The sequence below is a fragment of the Atractosteus spatula genome, chromosome 14 (genome assembly GCF_055471065.1).
Source record: "Atractosteus spatula isolate fAtrSpa1 chromosome 14, fAtrSpa1.hap1, whole genome shotgun sequence".
In the NCBI taxonomy this organism is placed as follows: Eukaryota; Metazoa; Chordata; class Actinopteri; order Semionotiformes; family Lepisosteidae; genus Atractosteus; species Atractosteus spatula.
This window is the reverse complement of record NC_142719.1, coordinates 22,428,467-22,452,283: the sequence shown is the minus strand read 5'-3', so window position 1 is coordinate 22,452,283 and position 23,817 is coordinate 22,428,467. Positions and strand designations below refer to the sequence as shown.

General features: G+C 37.6%; 1 pseudogene; it reads right to left on the bottom strand.

Annotated features, from left to right (window-relative positions):
• Positions 1-23,817, bottom strand: part of LOC148820909 (complement C3-like) — a 136,030-nt pseudogene that overhangs the window by 25,410 nt on the left and 86,803 nt on the right.

The window sequence follows — 23,817 nt, the reverse complement described above, 5'->3', positions numbered from 1 at the left end:
CTGTGGACATGTGCTGGCTGGACAGGAGGCTCTACTGTACACAGAGAGGGGCAGGAGGAGGGGACAAGCCGATACATAGTCTTAGAGTTTGATTAATAGGGAATATAATACAAAAATATAGTACTAAAAATAAGATACACTCTACAGACATTCACAACGGTGACTGTCAGAAGATATGACACAGCGGCTCAGGCACCCGCTGAATGGAAAAGGGGCACTTTAATGTTCTGTATGGCTAATACTAAAGCCAATACTAATATTCAATACTTTAATATCCTTTTCTGTATGTTTAACAATAGTGGGTACTGGCCTAATTCATCCCTGCTCCCGTTGTTAGGTGTTAATGTGTTTTTAAGTGTGAATTTGTACCTGTTTCCCTGAGGTCTGGCTTTTTTTCTGGAAAACCATAACTCTGGTCTTGTTCAGTTTGACTGTCGGCGCCCAGGTCTGACAGTGCTGCTCCAGCAGTGCCAGGTTCTGGCGCAGCCTCTGTTCTGTGGGCGACAGCGGGACCAGGTCATCTGCACAGAGCAGGAACTCGATTTCCATAATTAATGCAGATCAGTAAATCAAGGGACAAAACAATTATTGCGCCCGGGTCCTCAATGGGCTTTGACGTGCTAATGCGTTGGTTTAACAGCCTGGGTGTGGCAAGCCTCTAATGTCTCCCGACTTCGGCAAAAGGCACCCGCCTTTCATTGGAAGACAATGAACATTCTAGCCATACATGTGAATATAGCATAAATACACCAAGGGATTGGGTGAGCTCCCATCACAAAAAAAACTGCGAACCTGCACTACAGCGACCACAGTACAGTATGGAGACTTTTTACCTTTTACGGGAAGAGACGGGGTGCTTCTGCCGCCCCAGCTTCCAAAGAGCGAAGGGTAATCAAATACAGCAGACTTCATCTGAAATACGCAATTACAGCGCATATTACAAGGTATTATTGCCGTTTTGAATTTTAAATTCAATTATAATTATTTCTTCGTAGCCTGTTCTTCAAGAAAACACCGCACGGGCGAAACGATCTTCAAAATCTACCACCAGGACAGTAAAAAAGAAAGCAGTAAGACGGAAAAAAAGAAAAGTTTATTTTGACGTCTGTTCCGCGACTGATGAATACTACTGTGTGACTTTATTTCTTACATGAATTATGTTATTTTGCCACAGGCCGTGGGTCTCCGCTCTCGGCCACTGGCCAGGGTGCCAACATGTAGAAGCAGCATCTGTGTGGAGACATTTCGGCAGCAGCGGGAGCAGTACGATGCATTACTGGGGAGGATTGGGAGGCTAGAGACACTCCTGAACATGCAGAGGAAGGAGACAGTATGTTCCAGCAGTCAAACAGTTGAGCAGCTGTTTCCCGAAAAGTGCCTCTCCCCGCCGCGCAGGTTGCAATGCCTGGCCGAAGCTGTGACCCCCGCAGAGCACACACCACCTCAGGACACTCCATCCCGGCCTCTCCGCTCACCACCGTGCAGGAATTTGTTGATGCTGTCCCCGCCGTCTATCTCCCCCCAGGAAGCACCGTTCACAGAGCGGAATTCACAGACGCCAGTGGGACGAATAATTCTCCCAGATATCCAACTGCTACCCATCACTCAGGAGATGGAGGGGGGGTTGTACTTGCAGTGCATCGGCATAGACGGGAAAGCAAGAGCCGACCGCTACGCCGCCCTTGTGTTTCGAAATCTTGTGACTTTTGAAATTTACTGGGGGTGGACCACGTCTGTAAATTTCGATGGGTCCAGAGGCAAAAGTGCCTTGCCTTGCAATCTCCGGGAAACCATTAGTCACATGGTGAATCGGAGATTCTCAACCCTTACTTCGTGTGACTGGAAAAGAATTTGTGATCGGATCAACGAAATGCTTCGTACAAGGAGGCGCTCTTTTCCTCTAGTCTAACAGTCTGTCCACAAACAAAACATTCCTGTTAGACAAGAGGAATTGAAAAAAAACAATTTTGTCAATGGAAACCGGTGTGTGTGTCTCTCTCTGCTGGATGTCCCTCTCACTCTCTGCTGAATGAATAAAAGCATTTTATTAAAAACGCGTTTGCGTTTGTCTGGTATTTACTTTGGTCAACTTTTAACTGTTTTTCGATCTACTGTATTGCTTTGAGATGCCACTTTTAAAGGTGATATGTAAAATAAAGTTTTTTATTATTGTTATAGAGAAACATGATCAGATTTTCCCTGGTTCAGAAAAAAAGATCTAAACTGCTACACCTGACATTCTTAATTCGATGTATTTAAAGCAGTGAACTACTGTAGGTGTAACATAACATTCAGAAATACAATCGAGAATAGTTTTGTGGTGTTTGTTTAGATGAAACGTTCCTAAAACGTATAACGTAACAAAATTAAAGACGATTAAAATCTGTGATCTTTCCACTTGTACCGTATGTCATCGGAAAGTTTCTGCTTTGTGTAAGGATGGTATCAAAAAAGTAATCTTAAGTGGTGAGAAAGCTGTGCTCAATGTATTTAAGGGACTTAAAAGTAAAAGGAGATGCTTCATATTGCTTGACTAATTTTAAAAACTAAGTTATAAATGCAGACGCTCCCTCGATGCCGCGCCGGGTGTAAATATCAAAATATACATTCGTCCCGGGCACAGGCCGAAGAGCGCCCGGCTGGGGTGCGCGGGGAAGGGCAGGACACTAGTGAAAGGCGGGGTTTAGGAAGGCGTACAGTCTGGGCAGGTATAGATTACACTTTTCTAAAACGTATTTGAAAAATAAAAACGATTACAATCTAATCCTTCCACGTTTGATCCCAAAATCCCAAGAAATATAAATCTAAACAGGTAGAATGCTATGCTGAAAGTTTAAGATACCTAGAAGACAGAGATACTGTATCAATTTATGTTGCATTAGCCTGATTATGATTAAAAAAACACATATAATTAAACACGCGTTTGCGATTTAAATCAATATAAATGTTTATATTGTATCGCATACTGTCCAGCCTCCATTTCTCTATAAAAATTTACTCTATTACACACACACACAATAGAAGCAGGAAGCAGAAGCAGGGACCGTTGTCAGAAGGGAAGAAGGTGACTATTCATTGTTATCAAAAATGACTTAGAATCGATCATGTTGTGATATTTTGAAATATAAAAGTCAATTGATTGTCCATAATATCGCTATTCTATTTTTTCGAAGAAATGTTTGTTAAAAGAAAAGTCCAGCACCAGCTGGATTTGAACACACAACCCGTGAGTTGATAAGGAGGCACGTAGACCAGTAGGCTATAGGGGAAATCACATGAAAAGAGAGGCGAAACAGCCCTACACAGCCCTGTCGCAGTACACGAATATAATCATAACGTTATTAAATTCTTTAGATACGCGATTCCATATTATATTCGCAGAAAAGCTTAAAACTACCACTTTTTCACACGCTATTTCACATGCTAGTTAAATACTTCGATGCTTGAAATGTTTAGGGAGAAATGGAATACTGGTGTGTATTTTTCCTTTAAAGTACCGATTCCAGGAATCTGACTGGCTGACACCCTGAAGTGGTTCCATAAAATCTGGTATACGGAAAAGAAAGCATTGATAAAAAAAGCCTGGATTCTCATGTATCTCATACAAGTATCTTTTAATACAGTCTTTGCTGTGCTCTTGAGGATCCTTGTGATATTTTGAGCTCTAGTTGAATGATAAGTGTCGCATTTTAATCATTTTCGTAGTTAGAAATTATGAAACGCCCTGTTAAAAGCAAGGGAGTTTTTATGCCCGTTGAAGTAAAACAAAATGCCTGACAAAGTATGGCTTGGACAGATTCCAAGTGCTTGTACAAATGTGCTAAAGAAATTATACTTTTAGTATACAGCTTGTACAAAGTCATTCATTATTAATACTATTAGTAATATCTTCGGTAAAGGCTTTGATGCATAAATATTTCTGATAAAGGTAGGTTGTGTACTTTTGTCCAGCTGAGCAATCTTGCTTTCATAAAATATACCAACATTTTAATGACTGATAATTAACATGCTGTAATACACAGTTCAAAATTAAAAGCTCAAATGCTGTACATGAGAGGTTAAGCTCCCCCTGGCGGTTTTACAAGGTGACGTCAAATGACGTCGATTAACCGCGTGATACTGCGTGATACCACATGATACCGCGTGATACCGCGACACGCCCACCGGGGTATGCCGCGAAATACCCCACCCATTTTGAATGGCTGCATCTGTATGTTTTCTTTAAAGTACCGAGACCAGCCATATACTGTATGTTTATGTTCCAAAATTAATATCATTTATGGCCTTCACACGCGTTGCAGTATGCTCCTATTCTTTTTATGCTCAGGCACTAAGATTTCCCTTCAGTGGTAAAATTCCATATAAATATTCAATACTTAAACGGACACAGTTAAGACATTAAATATACATATACATACTGTATACAGTACAGTTTGCATACGGTAATATGTTTATGTTCCTAAATCAATCTCTTTTATGAGCATGTGAAAGGCATGGTGAATCGATTCTCAAAAATTACTGTACTTTGCATGATTGGAAAAAAATGCGTGATTGCGAAATGCTGTGGTGTTACTTTTACAAAGACGGTCAATGAAAAAAATAATGTGGACCAGGGCAATACTTTGAGTTTACAGCTTGTCCAAGGTCATTTATTATTAATACTATTAGTAATATCTTCGTTAAAGACTTTGATGGCTACAGCTCAAACATGAGAGGTTGAGCTTTATTAGCTCCACCTTGCGGAAATTCCGGATACTATTATTTTGCTAGCGGTATTTACTGGTAACTTGCGGTATTTACCGGTAACTCGCGGTAGACTGCGTACAGCGTACCGGAAAATAATGCGGTATCGCCCGTGCATTTTGAATGGCTGCATCTGTAGGTTACAAATACGGTATGCATCTTCTGTGAGTATTAGATTCAACCTTTCTTTAATAAACAAAAAACTCTAAAGAAAAGCTCATAATTCTGTATAATACAACTTACAGAATTATATTTTTTAATTACTGTGTGTAATAAAAAATGATAACTGTTAGTTTTACAATATTGTGAAATAACAATCATATTCAATGAAATTGTTTGTATCTTGTACAACGTGCATACAGAATGATTAGCACAGGAAAGCACTAATGGGTTAATAAACATTAAGAAATTTACTGATTAGTTTGACAACCAGGCACAGCTGCAGTACTTTAAGGATTCACTGCGCCACCTGGCAAATTTACAGAGTAGTGCATTCCTGCAAGAAAGTATTAAACAATTAAAAATTAAATACTTTAAAATTAAAATTACTGTGTCATAGCACTGTTCCTCATGAAGCAGCACTTTCTGCGGTATACTATCCTTCATGGCTGCATCTGTAACTTGTCATCTGGATGGGAAGCAAAGCATCAGGCCTTAAAGTCCCAGAGATTTATTTTTTTAGTTTTGTTTTTCCCTACTATGTTACACTATAAAAAACAAAACTGTATAACATCCACTGTTTGTGTAGTCTATGGAAATAACTGTGAAAGCACTTTACATTGTTCTTAAAATTGCTTTACAGTAACAGAATGAAATTGAACTGAATATTGCATGGCACTCAGCCTCCATAGAGAAGGAGTGATATTACATGTGTACCTAATGTTTGCGGAATAGAAAATTGAGAGGTGTTTCAACAGCTAAACACCAAAACAGCACTCATGATGCAAAACCGACAACAGAATGGGTTTTAAAGACTACTGTTTGTCCTCTTCCTAATTTGGTTACATGTTCATGTATGTTTTAAAGGTTTTAAACCCACATTTAATGATATTATAAAACAGCATAGTATTCAGACAGGAAGAAGAGAGCATAGAGGTTTTTGTTCAAGTTGTACATTTCCATTACTACTATGTTGTAGGTGGAAGAAACATTCTGTTCAATAACAGAAAATAGATTTCCTTGTGCAAATATTTGTTGCAAATATCCACCACACAGAAAACAGCACATGGTTTGAAGACAAGTAAGAAAACATAGAAAAAGAATCTAAATTTAATATTCACATGAATAGCTAGAAGCACTGAGCACACAACAGACACAACAGTAGGCCTAAGTCACTAAATTTGTCAGAGGGAAATACCTAGAGTTGTCAATTAACAATTTTACACATTTTCCTCTGATTGTTTTAGCATTCTCCCTTTTTTAGTAACATTAGTCTGCACTTTACAATATGTTTTTTTGAGAATCACTTTTAAAATATATTATTTAAATTTATTGCTTTCAGTTTTCTTCACATCTCAACACTATGCACATATCTTAATAGTTTGATATTTTTAATATTCCCTTTTTGTTTTTATGTGTGTACTATTGGACATAAAAATATTATAACTAAACATGAAAGAATTTTTTTAATGAATTTGCATCAAACCCCATAAACATGTATCTCTTGTGTGTTATCTCTTTTATAGAATACAGAATATGCGGAATAAACTTAAAAGATAAAACATAAATAACGATGGGAATACTTTACTCTTGTATGTCTGTACAAGTTTCCTATACAATATAATACATTTATGGACACCAACTACTGTCAGTGTGTTGTAGCACACTGACTACACAGAGACTTCCTGTGAATTGGGCACCCTCTAGTTAACGTGTTAAACATCTCTTTAGAAATACATTGTGCAAAACAGAAATTATTGTTCATTAGGATACAGTATTCTGGAAATTGTATTTTTAATTATATGTCTAAATACTGTCAGACAAATTGATTTTACATCCTAGAAATATATACAGTGGTGTGAAAAAGTGTTTGCCCCCTTCCTGATTTCTTATTTTTTTGCATGTTTGTCACACTGAAATGTTTCAGATCATCAAACAAATTGAAATATTAGACAAAGATAACACAAGTAAACACAAAATGCAGTTTTTAAATGAAGGTTTTTATTATTAAGGGAAAAAAAATCCAAACCTACATGGCCCTGTTAAAACATAAATCAACTGTGGTTTATCACATCTTTGGAAAGCTGAGTTCAATTTCTCTAGTCACACCCAGACCTGATTACTGCCACACCTGTTCTTAATCAAGAAATCATTTAAATAAGACCTGCCTGACAAAGTGAAGTAGACCAAAAGATCCTCAAAAGCTAGACATCATGCTGCGATCCAAAGAAATTCAGGAACAAATGAGAAACAGAGTAATTGAGATTTATCAGTCTGGAAAAGGTTATAAAGCCATTTCTAAAGCTTTGGGACTCCAGCGAACCACAGTGAGAGCCATTATCCACAAATGGCGAAAACATGGAACAGTGGTGAACCTTCCCAGGAGTGGCCGGCCAACCAAAATTACCCCAAGAGCGCAACGACGACTCATCCAAGAGGTCAGAAAAAACCCCACAACAACATCCAAAGAACTGCAGGCTTCACTTGCCTCAGTTAAGGTCAGTGTTCATGACTCCACCATAAGAAAGAGACTGGGCAAAAATGGCCTGCATGGCAGAGTTCCAAGACGAAAACCACTGCTGAGCAAAAAGAACATAAAGGCTCGTCTCAGTTTTGCCAGAAAACATCTTGATGATCCCCAAGACTTTTGGGAAAATACTCTGTGGACTGACGAGACAAAAGTTGAACTTTTTGGAAGGTGTGTGTCCCATTACATCTGGTGTAAAAGTAACACAGCATTTCAGAAAAGGAACATCATACCAACAGTAAAATATGGTGGTGGTAGTGTGATGGTCTGGGGCTGTTTTGCTGCTTCAGGACCTGGAAGACTTGCTGTGGTAAATGGAACCATGAATTCTGCTGTCTACCAAAAAATCCTGAAGGAGAATGTCCGGCCATCTGTTCGTGACCTCAAGCTAAAGTGCACTTGGGTTCTGCAGCAGGACAATGATCCAAAACACACCAGCAAGTCCACCTCTGAATGGCTTAAGAAAAACAAAATGAAGACTTTGGAGTGGCCTAGTCAAAGTCCTGACCTGAATCCGATTGAGATGTTGTGGCATGACCTTAAAAAAGCGGTTAAGGCTTGAAAACCCTCCAATGTGGCTGAATTACAACAATTCTGCAAAGATGAGTGGGCCAAAATTCCTCCACAGCGCTGTAAAAGACTCATTGCCAGTTATCACAAACACTTGATTGCAGTTGTTGCTGCTAAGGGTGGCCCAACCAGTTATTAGGTTTAGGGGGCAATCACTTTTTCACACAGGGCCATGTAGGTTTGGATTATTTTTTTCCCTTAATAATAAAAACCTTCATTTTAAAAATGGCATTTTGTGTTTACTTGTGTTATCTTTGTCTAATATTTCAATTTGTTTGATGATCTGAAACATTTCAGTGTGACAAACATGCAAAAAAATAAGAAATCAGGAAGGGGGCAAACACTTTTTCACACTGTAGGTCACTCTCTGGTTGACAACAACACTGTTGCTGCCCTCTGGTGTTCTAGCATTTTTAATACAATCATGATTATCATAGATCAATGTGAGCCAAATAAATTAAATTTAATAAATTAAATAAAATACAGCCTGTATTATGTAGTATTGTCTTTATTTTTAATGTCTGATCTAAATCTTACTCTCTATATCATATACATTTTAAAACTGTCAAAGTAATTGTGAAGTATTGTTGACAGTAATATTCCCAAACCAGATTTTTTACACAGATGTGGAACACAGAGTGAAAGTGAAAGTGAGTGGTTGCTTTGTTTCTCTTAAAAGGTCATTTTAGGTTGTAAGAACGAAAGTGTCTTGTTTTTAATCTTGATTTACTCACATTTACTTGTGGATAACAAACTTCCTTCGACTCCTCCATTGCTATCAAGACAAAGGCAGTTAGTGACGCATCAGAATCAGAGATTCTTTTATGCCTCCCTAAAAAAAAACAACAATGTATTGATTGCTTAGCTAAAAAGAAATAGGCAGTAACTACTACTTACTACGTACATATTGAATTTGTATCTGGATGTTTTAGTGCCTTAGAAGTTTTCAGTTTAGCGAACAATTTTTATCTTAGCAAGAGTTTCAGACCAAAATACAGTACTTTGTACTGAAAGCCTTTGTACCTGAAAAGTGTATTATAAATAGAAAATTCATCAAGAAACAGCTCTTCAGCCTGGATAATAATAGGGAAAATTTTATTTGAATCATATGATTACTATACTTAAAGCATAGTAAATCCATATAACAAATTGAGGCAACAAATCGCAACAAATTGCAGGGCACACACCAACACAAACACACACACACACCAGGCCCAGTTTTCCTATAGGTATACCTTTGGACGGTGGGACGAAACCACATCACCCAGAGGAAACTAATTTATACAGAGGGAGAAAATATGAACTCCATGCAAACAGCACCCTAGGAATTGAACCTAGGATCCCAATGCTGCAAGGCAGAGATGCTAACTATAGGGCCACATTGCTGCCCTCCATTACCTAGGTGTCAATCAGATTCATGCATTACCCTAAATAATGGTATGCCTTTGGACTATGGGAGGAAATCGGAGCACCCTGGGAAAACTTATGTGAACACAGAGATAACTGTACCTCAGGAATTGCAGGTCCAGGGACCCAGTGCTTTGATACAGCAATACTAACCACTGTGCCGCCATGCCATTCAGCTAGACACCCATATTATTAAAAATAAATCCATTGATCTTTTGGAAAAGGTCTCATCAAATAGTTCATAGTGACCATGGAAGTCAAGAGAATTTTTTCTTGAGGTTGTGATTATCACACATCTGTATTCCTAACCCCTAAGTGTAACTTTAATTAACTTGATTAAAAAGTACAGTAACATACCACCAGATTCGGAGAACTAACAGAGGCAATCCATTCGGTTGCTGCTTGTTAAGAATCAACCATTTTATATCTCCACACAGCACTTTGTCGTCTATGAAAACAAGGGGGTAAGCCATTCCAAACACTTCTGCCACATATGCTGTCCGCCTGGAAATGAATCACATAGCATGAGAAAAAATAACTGTTAATATGCTGGGCAAAACATGTAAATGCCACACCGAAGGAGCCACACTTCAGAATCAAACCCATTATATGAATTCATCCCATTATATTACAATAGATAACCAAACAAGATAAAATTATAAGACTAAAATTATATTTGAAAGGTGTAACAAAGTTCTATTTACCATCTTCAAAAACTAAGCTGCTCCCGTGCTTCAGTAAAATATGCTAGATTATCCGTTTGGGTAATAAAAATCCAAAAATCATGTTATTTATTAAAAAGTCCCTCCTGTCCATGTTGCGAAAGATCCATCAGCTGTGCGGTATCCCAGTTCGTGAGTGTAACCTATGTGGAAAAATACAAATAATAATTTTATATATTTTAATTTTTTTAATTTCTAAAGGTTTTCTAAAGGTGTTTCTAAAGGTTCCTACAGTGTTAGTTTCAATTGTATGGTTCAGTTTGATCCATACTTCCACAAAACCCTGTGTTAAAGAAGTGTGCCCTCTTTTCAATATAAAATTCTTCTAAGCTTAATTTCAAATTGTGTCCCTTCCTGGGTCCTGTGTTGTGGATGGTCTTGAAGATGTTGTTTGTTTTGATTTGGCCAGTGCCTTTCAGAGTTTGAAATAGTTGAATCAAATCATGTAAACATCTTTCAACATCTTTTCCTGGACTTAATGGAATTTCTTACTCAGACAAATTAATTAATTCTTTAATTTTGAAACAGTCTGATTAATCTTTTTTTTGTGTAATATATTATATATTATATATTATATACAGTAGTTCAGTATTGAACATGACAGTTATTGACAGGGCCCTTGCTTGAGCCAAAAACACCAGGAACTCCCGCCATAACAACCACATTCCTTTGGTGCTTCCCTACCACCCCAACACACTTCCTATCCCCAGGACTATTAACAACAACTTTTCCATCCTACTGGATGATCCCTCAATTGGGGCCCTCTTTTCTGACCGCCCCATCATCTCATATCGCTGATCACCTAATCTGCACAACCTCCTTGTCCACAGCTCCCTTGACCGCCCTTAGCAACCATCCACACCAGGCACCTTCCCTTGCAACAGAGCTCGCCGTATCATCTGCAAGTACACATCTAACACCACACTCATTAAAGGCCCCTCAGGACAATTCCGGATCACCCAGATGGCATCTTGTACCTCCAGCAACCTTATTTACTGTATCTCTTGCAGTAAATGCCCAGCCATTTACATTGGAGAAACAGGAAGGAGACTTGGAGACCGCTTCAGAGAACATGTCAGGGCTGTGAAGATTAAAGATCTCTCCAAGCCCATTGTTTCTCATTTCACCTCATTTCACCTCTGACGGCCATGACCACTCTTAAAAAAATTAAAAATTGATTTAAATGTTGCACTCCTAATGTTATATCAGAGAATTTTTCTAGCATTTTCAATTGCTCATGTTGTTTAGTTGAAGAAAGTGATATGCTAACATGAAATATGAAAATATACTGTATAACAATTACAGAACTACACATACACTGTTAGAAAGCTATAATGAAATGGTTTGGTTTCAGTAGAAAAAAAGCAGTTGGACTTGCTTAACAATGTTACAAAATACCTGATGTATTTGCTGTTTCATTGCTAGTAGCTCAATGATCAGTCAAAACCAATTTCTTACAGTTAAAGGGCAGACGTCTCAGATAAGAGGAGATCCTTATTTGAACTCCATTCCCCAGAAATCATTCCTCAGGTGACGATTAAAGACAACAGGAAGCTGAGGCTGGTAACAGAGACCAGATGTACTATACTGCATGCCAGCAGTAGGAGAAAGAGCTGAAAGAACTGGTGGACAGACCCATGTAACATATATGAGTTTTTTGGGAGAGTCTTGAAAAGACTAACCCTTTGGAAAAGATTTTTGAAAAAAGACATTTTGTAAAGAAACATTTGAGTTTTTGGGAAAGTCTTGGAGAGAAACTTTGGTCATGTGGAAAAAGTGTTTGAACTGGTAAGCAGTAGTGAGGAAGTGTTGTTACTAGGTCAAATACCTATTAAAAGATTGGCACTACAACACACTTTCATGCGTGTCACATTAAACTTTTGTCATAATCAATGAGACTTCATGTGGTTTTGTTTATTGCTTTTCTGCTTTATATCTACTTTTTCTTACCACTGCTAATATATTTAATTGCCTCAGCTCGACGCTCCAGGCCAACCTTTTCCCACAGTTGGGTGGCATCCAGGTAATGAGCAGCAATGACTGGTGAGGTCAATCTAATCATGCTCTGTTCTCCACACCCACCAGGTTGCATAATGAGACTGCCCAAGGGTTCACCACTAATGGCACTCTCAGTGGTTTCAATCAAAATCTCACCTGTTTAGGGATACAAGTTTATATGCAGCCAAAATGACCCTTATCAGCATCAGTAAAGAAAGTTTATAGAGTCCCTCATCATCCTTTTTTCATAATAATGCTATTACTATGAGACTTTATTCTATTCTCTATTCTAAGTTCTTGTCTTTTTTACTTAATTTTATTACTCTAGAACTAATAAATACCGTACTAAACATTTACAAGGTAGAATGTACTCTGTGCAGGAGGAAAACCCTTTAACAAGGTTTTTTTTTAAAAATAAGTACTAGTAAAACATAACTTTGTCTGCTTGTCTCAATTATGATTATAGAATTCCCTTTGTCCTTTCACTGTCTCTCCAGCTTTGAACCATGATACTGTCTGCTCACAGTCCTGGACTATGTTTGCCTACACCACACTTGCCTGTAGTTTCCCTAATTTGACTCTCACACAGTGCATGGGTTCATCCTATGTCTCACATCTGCTACTTAATTCTGCCTTATAATTATAATATGTTCATTCACCCTTACTGTTTAATTAGCAAAGTACAATTGTAGGTTCAAATTGATTAAATATATTTAAATGTTCTAAGAAAATATAAAGGCTCTTAATAAGAAAGGTTACAAATGAGAATAGGCCATTTGTCCCATCTGCCCTGGTTTAGTAGCAGTTAAATAATACAGGATCTCATCCAGTTATTTACTGAAATAAACTAGGGTATCAGCTTCAACAACATGGGTGGGTAGCTTGTTCTTTACTCCCAAATTCCATAGAATAATTTTACTTGACATGTTACTTCACAATGTGTACCTTAAAGTTGAATAACAGGTACAGCTCTATCAATTGTTACCTCTCACATCAATGAAAGTCTGAGCCTGTATGTATGGCACCACTGACTTCAATGACATTTTTTCCAATCTTGAATTGAAGCTTGAATTCCTCCTGCAAGCAAGGTTTTAGGATAAATTTATGTTGAAATGCCACATACATGAAAATGCAAATACATGTCTTTGATAAATTATAATCTGGCAGATCAATCCTGAGAGTCTAAGTACTAAGCAATGCTAATATCACTTCTGCCATTGATAGTCAATAGCACTGCAGAAGAATTTCTTAAATCAAAATTCTGTTAAAATTATAATGTGACATTAATGAGGGTAATAGATCTGTTTCTTCTTTCTTTCAACACCTCATTGCAGTTCCCTTCGAAAGCTCTTAGGAGTTATTTGTCAGCAATAATAGCCAGCAGCCATATCACCCTGCAACTCACAACTGGCAACCTGCTGAAGCTAAGCAGGTGTGAGCCTGGTCAGTACCTGGATGGGAGACCTCTTGGGAAAAACCAAGGTTGCTGCTGGAAGAGGTGTTAGTGGGGCCAGCAGGGGGTGCTCACCCTGTGGTCTGTGTGGGTCCTAATGCCCCAGTATAGTGACGAGGACACTATATACGGGGTGTGTATATATATATAGTGTCCCCGTCACTATATATGAGGGGGACACTATACTGTAAACAGGTGCTGTCCTTCAGATGAGATGTAAAACCGAGGTCCTGACTCTCTGTTATCATTAAAAATGTTTCTTGAAAAGAGTAGGGGTGTAACCCTGGCATCCTGGCCAAATTTCCCATTAGCCCTTACCAATTATGGCCTCCTTATAATCCCCCTTGATGAATTGGCTACATTACTCTGCTCTCCTCCCCACTGATAGCTGATGTGTGGTGAGCATTCTGTGGCTATGGCTGCCGTCGCATCATCCAGGTGGATGCTGCACATTGGTGGTGGTGGAGGGGAGTCCCTATTACCTGTAAAGTGCTTTGAGTGGAGTGTCCAGTAAAGCGCTATATAAGTGTAAGCAATTATTATTATTAATAAAAATAAAATAAAAGGCTTAGCAAAAACATCATAATGGGTCTCAAAAGATAAAACAACATGATATACAGCATTCATATTGATATGCATTGATATTTAGCATTCAAGCTAAAGCAATGGTTCTCAATTTAAGGATACTGGAGATTTCTAATTTAACAATACATATTATTTTTTAAATCCAGATTTATGTCAGTATCTACTTGTACTGTTTATCCAGAAGAATACCAGAGCATTTTATATATTGAAGGGTCTCACCCTGTCCTACATAGAAGCTACATTATGCAGCACCACTGTTCACTATATAACAGGTCAGTTAAGTGAAACTAGTCAAGATCAACTAGGGTAGAGATTACGGCAGACAAGAATGGCCTTGTCTGACATTAATCTCGACCAGGTCATCAGAATCACAAATATTACTTTATATTTAAAAATGGGACTATGACTTTAAAACCAAAGGATGGTAACAAGTTGTTTCCTCTGTCACCATACAGGGTCATTGTTTTGGAATGTTTGATACAGAGGAAACAGTGAGACCTAAAATAACTGGTCCACTACTCTTACCCAGCATAACCAATATACTTTAGAGAGGCCTTCCTTCCTCCTTTCCAGTGCTTAGCTTCTGAGACCATTAAGGACTAACATATGTTATGCAGAGTTTTTAGTATACAGTATATGTTGAAAAGCTTTTGACTGCTTGTAAAAAACATGGAATGCCTATGGTTAGTAGTGCCAAAACTAAGAAGCCCTAACCATCACAGCAATCATGTTACTGTATGTGATACTTGTTCTTCATTTAGATTTATTTAATAAAGTACATTAAATTTGATATGCTAACATGTCTTATATACCCCTTTAAACAGGGTGAACAATAAATCCCGGTTTCAGATATACCCCATTGACCATTTCCAAAACTATGATTCTGAAAAACAGCTGTGAGCAACATTTATTCTTTTACAAGTTATGCACAGAAAAGCCATTCTTATCTTAAGAAAATGTATGGAATTCTTAAAATGTAAGCTATGATGACACAATTTTTATGAGATTTGGGAAGTGATTGCTGTAACAAGAAATATTTTCTTCAGGAAAAAACATACCATGAGCTGATGGATTCAGCACGACACTCTTTACAGTCTTTTTTGTTTGTACTCCTTGTGCCTGTGGGAACATTAAGCATGCATTCATCTTAATAGAATGCTTAATTTAAGTTGGTAGCTCTCAAACCTAGTGTTTGTTGGTTTTAATTCTAACTGCTTGCAACATATCTGCTTGCTTTTAGAGTTTTTTTTTTCTGCACTCTAGGTTTGGTTTCATCAATAACCTAGCAAGGAGACATTTCCACCAAATTTAACATACAGAACCTTATGCAATCTCTCCTTAACTTGCTAATTGAGGATTTGTTTCATTTTCTCTGGCAACAAGAATACTATTGTTCATCTTATTCAACACAAACTTAGCTCTACAAGTTTTTCTGCATTGGGCAAATGTATAACAGTGGTTTTGTTTGCAGTTCTATTAGAATGTCTCTGAGACATATACATTCTATCAAATAATAAAGGTGATTGTAAAACAGATTATTTAAACTTACATAGAAATATGAAAACAATATACAGAAATATATCCAGATTACCATAATGCATACAAGTATAGGAATATAAATTTTAATCTTATCTTTTTAAAAAATAATTTAGTAATACAACAATTACATTTACTTCTACTACTTATAATGAATTCCTAGCATTTATATTGCCTTGCAAAATAATTTATGTGAAATTGCAACATTGTGCATATACATTTCTTCAACTTATTCTATTCAAAACCTTAAAGCTAAAACTGAATTCAAAGGTTATAATGAGGTTATAATGTAAATGGTTATAATGTTATAATGGTTATAATGTAAATGGCAGCAAAGAAGAAAAAAATAATATAATGCTCGCACAAGAATTGAGACCCATTCAGTATTTGTTAGAAGCACCACTGGCAGCAATTACAGACACAAGTCTGTGCTGGCTTTGTGTAATTCTTGCACATTCGTCTTGGTAGATTTGCTCATGCTCTTTTAAGTTGTTTGTGGATCAATTATAAACAGCATTTTAAAGTCTTTCCACAGGTTCTCAACAGGTTTCAAGCCAGGACTGAATCACTCAAAGAAATTCACTTTCTTAATCTTAAGCCACTTCACGGCACCACCATGCTGCCCTGCCCTAGTTTTGTGTCTTTTATTATTCTTTGTGTTTGCATGTATTTTGCTCCATCTTTTTTCCTTCAGTCCTAATGTGTTTTCCAGTCCCTACTTATAACAAGCATCCTTGTAGCATGATATTGCATTCAATATGCTTGGAGTTGACTGTGTGGTACACAGTATTTGCAACAAATGCATTTCAATTTTTCTCTGACCCCAAAACCTGTTTCCATATGTTTGCAGTATCACTTACAGTAATTATTCCATACAGATTTGAAATTCATTGGACAGTCTATCATACAGACCAATTTTCTGGAGTTGACTCCCGAATTGCAGTGACTGGGATATTACTGAATCATGGACATTTACTTTACACCCATTTTCACCATTGAACACTGTAGCTCTTTCAAAGTTGTTGCTAGCATCAACAACATACCCTCATCCATTTCTTTCTAGTCCATTTGTTCATTTTGAAAGGATGGCTTGATCTAGGCATTGTCTGGATGATAAAATGCTCTTCTTGATGATTGAATAAACTTCTCACAGGAAAACATATTTAGATATTTTCTGTAACCCTTCTTTATCCCTGACTTACGGTACTTTAAAAAGCCGTTAGTCTAAATGGTTGAATCCTTGGTTTAAATTCAGCACCTGACCAAGGAACATAGTCTGTTTTATTTTGAACTCATTAGAACCAGTATTTATGCACACAGACTGAGGTCACTCAACTAATTGTGTTAAGGTAATTATTTGCACCTAAATTAATGTATGTTTATCACAGCAAAGGGTTGGACTGTTCACTTAATCTTAGTTTTTCAAATTCTCTTTCATATTAATTACATATTTATTTTTTTATTTTTGCTTTCAATGTGCGATGTAATGGAAGTGCTGACCACCACACAGATCCCTGCCTTTATCAAGTTTTCTATATGGCCTCTGACAGCTTTAACAGCAAACCCTCTGATCTATTTAGCTGTGCAGCTTTCTCTCTTTTCTGCATGGCTTCACAGAACATCCCCTGTTCTGCCATGTTGTCCAGCGCATCCTCTGTTCTTCCAGTCTGTCCAGTGCATACTTAGCTCTTCTTTTCTGCCTTCCTTCACCACCTCAACTGTCTGCTTTCTTTCAGCTGGACTCCTCAGTTGGATTCCTCAGCTTGTGTAACAGATGCTACTTTCTTCAATTCAGCACTTCATAATAACAGTAGGTAGTTAATGTGAAAACTGAAAACAATGCAAGGGACTGAATAAATTTGCAAGTCATGGTATATAGAGTGCTTTTCATAAAGGATCCCAAAGCAGTGTATAGGAAGTGGCCCACTTCATCCAATATTGCAGTGCAGCAACCAACTGGCTGACAAACTGTAACCATTATGATTCAGCAGATACACTACACAACAAATCAGTTAAAGAAGTGATCAATTACTTTAGGAAGGCTAGATTTACAATTTACCCAGGTAGTTGGAGTTAACATACATTCTTTGAAAAAGTATCAAAGGTTCTTTAATGACCATGCAGTCCAGACCTAAATTTAATGTCTCATCATCTTGCACCTCCTCCTTAGTCATCGTACTGCATTAAGACATGATGCAAGAAATCTAATTATTGCATGGTCTTGTTTTGACACAGAAAACAAATATTTGCTTACCACAACCCGAAGCTTTTTCTTTACACTGTAACATGACCAGGAGAAGGGTCATTCATAACAGGTATTTTCAGAATGACCTACTTAAAATACTAGATATGGACCTTAGCAAAATGGCTGCCAAAAAGAATCAGCTGACCTGTAAATGGAAAGGGTCTACCCTGAGAAACAATGAGACACAGCTGAGCCGCATCAGGAACCGAAATATACAGTGCCTTGCGAAAGTATTCGGCCCCCTTGAACTTTTCAACCTTTTGCCACATTTCAGGCTTCAAACATAAAGATATAAATTTTTTATTTTATGTGAAGAATCACCAACAAGTGGGACACAATTGTGAAGTGGAACGAAATCTATTGGATTTTTGAAACTTTTTTAACTAATAAAAAAATGAAAAGTGGGGCGTGCAAAATTATTCGGCCCCCTTGCGTTAATACTTTGTAGAGCCACCTTTTGCTGCGATTACAGCTGCAAGTCGCTTGGGGTATGTCTCTATCAGTTTTGCACATCGAGAGACTGAAATTCTTGCCCATTCTTCCTTGCAAAACAGCTCGAGCTCAGTGAGGTTGGATGGAGAGCGTTTGTGAACAGCAGTTTTCAGCTCTTTCCACAGATTCTCGATTGGATTCAGGTCTGGACTTTGACTTGGCCATTCAAACACCTGGATACGTTTATTTGTGAACCATTCCTTTGTAGATTTTGCTGTATGTTTGGGATCATTGTCTTGTTGGAAGATAAATCTCCGTCCCAGTTTCAGGTCTTTTGCAGACTCCAACAGGTTTTCATCCAGAATGGTCCTGTATTTGGCTGCATCCATCTTCCCCTCAATTTTAACCATCTTCCCTGTCCCTGCTGAAGAAAAGCAGGCCCAAACCATGATGCTGCCACCACCATGTTTGACAGTGGGGATGGTGTGTTGAGGGTGACGAGCTGTGTTGCTTTTACGCCAAACATATCGTTTTGCATTGTGGCCAAAAAGTTCGATTTTGGTTTCATCTGACCAGAGCACCTTCTTCCACATGTTTGGGGTGTCTCCCAGGTGGCTTGTGGCAAACTTTAGACGAGACTTTTTATGGATATCTTTGAGAAATGGCTTTCTTCTTGCTACTCTTCCATAAAGGCCAGATTTGTGCAGTGTAAGACTGATTGTTGTCCTATGGACAGACTCTCCCACCTCAGCTGTAGTTCTCTGCAGTTCATCCAGAGTGATCATGGGCCTCTTGGCTGCATCTCTGATCAGTCTTCTCCTTGTCTGAGCTGAAAGTTTAGAGGGACGGCCAGGTCTTGGTAGATTTGCAGTGGTCTGATACTCCTTCCATTTCAAGATGATCGCTTGCACAGTGCTCCTTGGGATGTTTGAAGCTTGGGAAATCTTTTTGTATCCAAATCCGGCTTTAAACTTCTCCACAACAGTATTACGGACCTGCCTGGTGTGTTCCTTGGTCTTCATGATGCTCTCTGCGCTTTCAACAGAACCTTGAGACTATCACAGAGCAGGTGCATTTATACAGAGACTTGATTACACACAGGTGGATTCTATTTATCACCATCAGTCATTTAGGACAACATTGGATCATTCAGAGATCCTCGCTGAACTTCTGGAGTGAGTTTGCTGCACTGAAAGTAAAGGGGCCGAATAATTTTGCACGCCCCACTTTTCATTTTTTTATTAGTTAAAAAAGTTTCAAAAATCCAATAGATTTCGTTCCACTTCACAATTGTGTCCCACTTGTTGGTGATTCTTCACATAAAATAAAAAATTTATATCTTTATGTTTGAAGCCTGAAATGTGGCAAAAGGTTGAAAAGTTCAAGGGGGCCGAATACTTTCGCAAGGCACTGTAAGTGCCCCGGAGGCAGTGAACAGGGCGGAAGCCGATAAGGTGAATGCGGTTTGGAGGAAAAGAGAGGAAAGAGGTGTATGTTAATGATCGGGCTAAAGAATAACGGACTACTGAAAGGAGAAAAGGTTTATGGTTTTTGGATTACGGACACTGGATAAGGATACATTGCGGATTGGCTTTATTACGGACTTCTGGAACTCGGATCGGATCAGGATTGGGGAATGGGAATGGATTACGGACTGTATTTGGAAGATAGTTGGAGGAAGAAACGCCACGAAACTCAGGAAAGAAAAGTGTGGTGTGAGTACTACTTTCATTTACATAAACTTTCCCCCGGAGACACCACAACACCATCAGAGAGTGAGAGCCTAGTGACTGAAGCTTTAACTTCAACCTCCAACTCTCCTGTTTGCATGGGGATGATGACAAAAGGCACAGCTCGAGATGATAATGTATCCACCTTCATTTTCACTCGGTGCTTCCTCTTTTGACTGGCAGCACTGCATATTTGATTATTCTCCATGAAATCTACACGAACCTGAGTGGTTAGACAATAACATCCATTTCAACATTTAGTCAGTTGATAATGAAATAACCCATTGTTTACTTAAAGGTGACCATGCTCGAAACATGAATATCATACTGTATACACAATTTAAATTTTCAAGGGCACATGCTTATTTGTTGAAATGCAAAATTAGCATTGTGAAGAAGTCACACTGCTAAAAGTAGATATCTGTGGATTTCCATACCAACATTTAACATTGATGTTTGATGTTTAAAATGATTATTCATGTACCACAGGGATAAGTAGAAGGAACAATGCTGTTCCAATGATCTAGATTCTGGTAAACTAAGTATACTAGTTACGTTTGCAGATAATATCAAATTTTGAAATTAAGAGAATTAGCCTGCACTGTAGAAGCAGCAATTTAAATTGGAAAAAAAATCAAATTCAGGTAGATGATATTTAAAGTAGACAAGTACATTGTTTTGCATGCAGGTACTAAAACCATAGTATTCCAAATCCTCCAATGCACTGACAAAGTTAATTCAGTGAACTTCTTCAGATAAAAAGTGAAACACAAAGCAATGGACACAAGACGAAAATAAGTGGAACTGCATTTAAAACCAAAAACAGGAGGTACTTATTCATCCAAAGGTTAGTGTGACTCTGGAACCAGTTGTGTTGTTCAATCCAAAAGCCTTGCTTCCTTCAAGAAATGGCTTAGAGATTCTTATTTCAACAAGCTAAACTAAACAGGCTTGAGCCACATAACCTGTCACCTTTCTTATGTTCCTATCTCTTTCTACTTTACTAGTGTATTTCCTACCTCATTGGGAAGCCATACTATCTTATAATAACAATATATGACTACTGTACAGTATGAAACACAATGTTTCAGCTGTGGAGTCTTTTTCCGGTGTGGTGTGCGCACACCTGAAGAAGGCTCCACAGCCGAAACATTGTGTTTCTTTTCTTGTCTTTTCAGCATGGAATAAAGCTTTACTTGTTCCTTTGCAGACTACTCATGTTGCCACAGCTACCTACTGTACAGTATGTCATTTTAGAGTTTCATTATAGTAAATATTAAGTTGAATTAATATTGAATCCTCATCTAGAAAAGCTAACGGGCCATTCTGATTTTCATTTGAATCAGACACTAAATAACTTTGCTAAACTGATAATTGGTTCAATCAGTTATGAAGTTGTGACAGAAGGAATTGCCTCAAGGACTGCAGCACAGTGAGTCCAGAGCTAGAAACACTTACTCAAGAGGTAAATTCTGAATAGCTATACTAAAAAAAAAGAAGTGTTTTATGCTATTACTTTTTCTTATTTTTCTGTTTTATATTTTCAGAGATCTCATATGGATATTTTTAGGAGATTTTAATTTATTTCTAATTTTGTATATCTCTTTGTGCTTCTTAAAGCTTCTATATACAGTACATGATGCACAACATAATGCATCAATCTAGGCTTTGCTTTGCTATACACTACATGTATATGTATAAGTTCAAAGTACTTTATTCATCTCCAAGGGGGCACTTTAAGCAGCAAGAGGTGATGCGTACAACACATACCAAATAAAACAACGTTACTAAGAAGAAAAAAAATATATAACAGCAAAGGGACCATAAAATGATTATGAAAAAAACAGTGTGCAATATCTAAGAATTTATTAAAGTACCTACACATGTGTAGATGTTTCTATCCAATAGAGATCATAGTAATACAATTACTTTATATTCAGTGTTTGCAAGCCTGATGGCCCCTGGAACAAAGCTAAATTTTCCTTTATTTGATCTTATTTGATCTTCCTGTCGATATTCTTTTAAAATGGGAGTTTTTGGTGGTGTAAATGAAAAAATGTAAACCTTTTTCTGACACAAAATCTTGTGTTTTTTTATTGTCTGGGTTTTATGATGCATAAAGAAATGGATGGCCTTGTATATTTCATTGGATGGTCAATGTACATTTCGGTCTTCTTTGTCTCTCTTCCATAGCGTGTGGTTTCCTGTTATTTAGAATTTCAACCTTTGTTGTTAATTTATGATTCCAGTAAAGCCAATTTTTTTAAAAAAATAAAACCTTTCCATTCCTTATAAACATAGCAGTACGAGAACAAGTAAAGACAAGCTTGCATGTATTGTGAATATACATACATCTATCAGCTGGCCTTCAAAGTTGTACAACACAGCCTTAATCTCTACCTGCTCACTTCGCACAACAGAGTAGGGCAGCTTCAGGTCGATAAAGAAATCCTTCAGCACTGTAATCTCATAGGGTTCCGCCACGCAGATTCCTACATTCATAAATACAATATTCTACAAACTTTTAAAATGTTTTAGATTGATTCAGAATTGTGGTAGATATTGAAGAATGCCTTAGACATTTAATGCCAAATATTTTAAAAAGGCATATTTTTACTATGTGATCACATCAATATCAGCATGAAAAGGAAGACTGATGCAAATCTCACAGGCAGCACAAGGAGTTCATAATTGCCAGGCATGTTTCAGAGTTCACTGCTTAATGTCAATGAAGATACCTTGACCAGTAAAAGCCTGCAAACAATTTACTCATAGCTGGACAATAACATAATGCAACTGAATTCCAATTGTATTGTACATGTCGGAACATCTATGGGTCTCAGTATGCACAGAACTGAGTCACTCCAGAATTCACTTACCGGAATTTGCACATACTAAACAGATTTAGACTCATGCTCATTAGATTCTATATCAGTAGCCCATATTAATATATTTGTATTTAAAATATTCATATAACATCACCAGTTTAATTTGTGAACTAGGGGTGATGGTATTTTACAGTAATTGCATAATTCTTTAGCTCATGTCTTGTATGGGTTTTTGCAATCGGTATAGTAAGAAGAGACAATAGGTAGTCACTTTTTTTTTCTGGTGAACTCACATAATTGTGCTTAAATTAAACATGTGAAGCAGACATTTGCAAAACTCTAGTATAACTCTTTCAATAAAATGATTAATGAAGATGTGAAAGGATATTACCCTTCTGTGGCAAAAGGCTGATGGCAGTAATTTCCCATGTGGTAATGGTGTCTTTCAAGTAGCTTCGGATCTTTTTTGTAAAAGACTTAAAAACAAGAAGGAAATGGGCATCTAACAGAAACAGCGACTGCTGAACTCTTCACACTCATCCACTTGCTGCCTTAATAAAAGAACTATGCATTGCCAGCACATCTTATTATTACCTATTTTAGAATTCTATGTTGAGAACTTCAACTCCTAGTTTTTAAACTGCCTGAAGTATTGATCTGTTTTACTAAACTACACAATATATATTTTTTTAAATTCTCACAAAATTAAATTTCCTAAATATGTCATATTCAGCTGTGTACTTGTGTTCCCTGTTACAGTTTAAGTGAATGCATATAAGTGTCTGTTTTTAGTTACAGATGCAGCCATTCAAAGTGCGCGGCACAGACACGTACCGCGGGTAATTGGCTACGTCATCGCGCATCGTGACGTGCAATGACGCG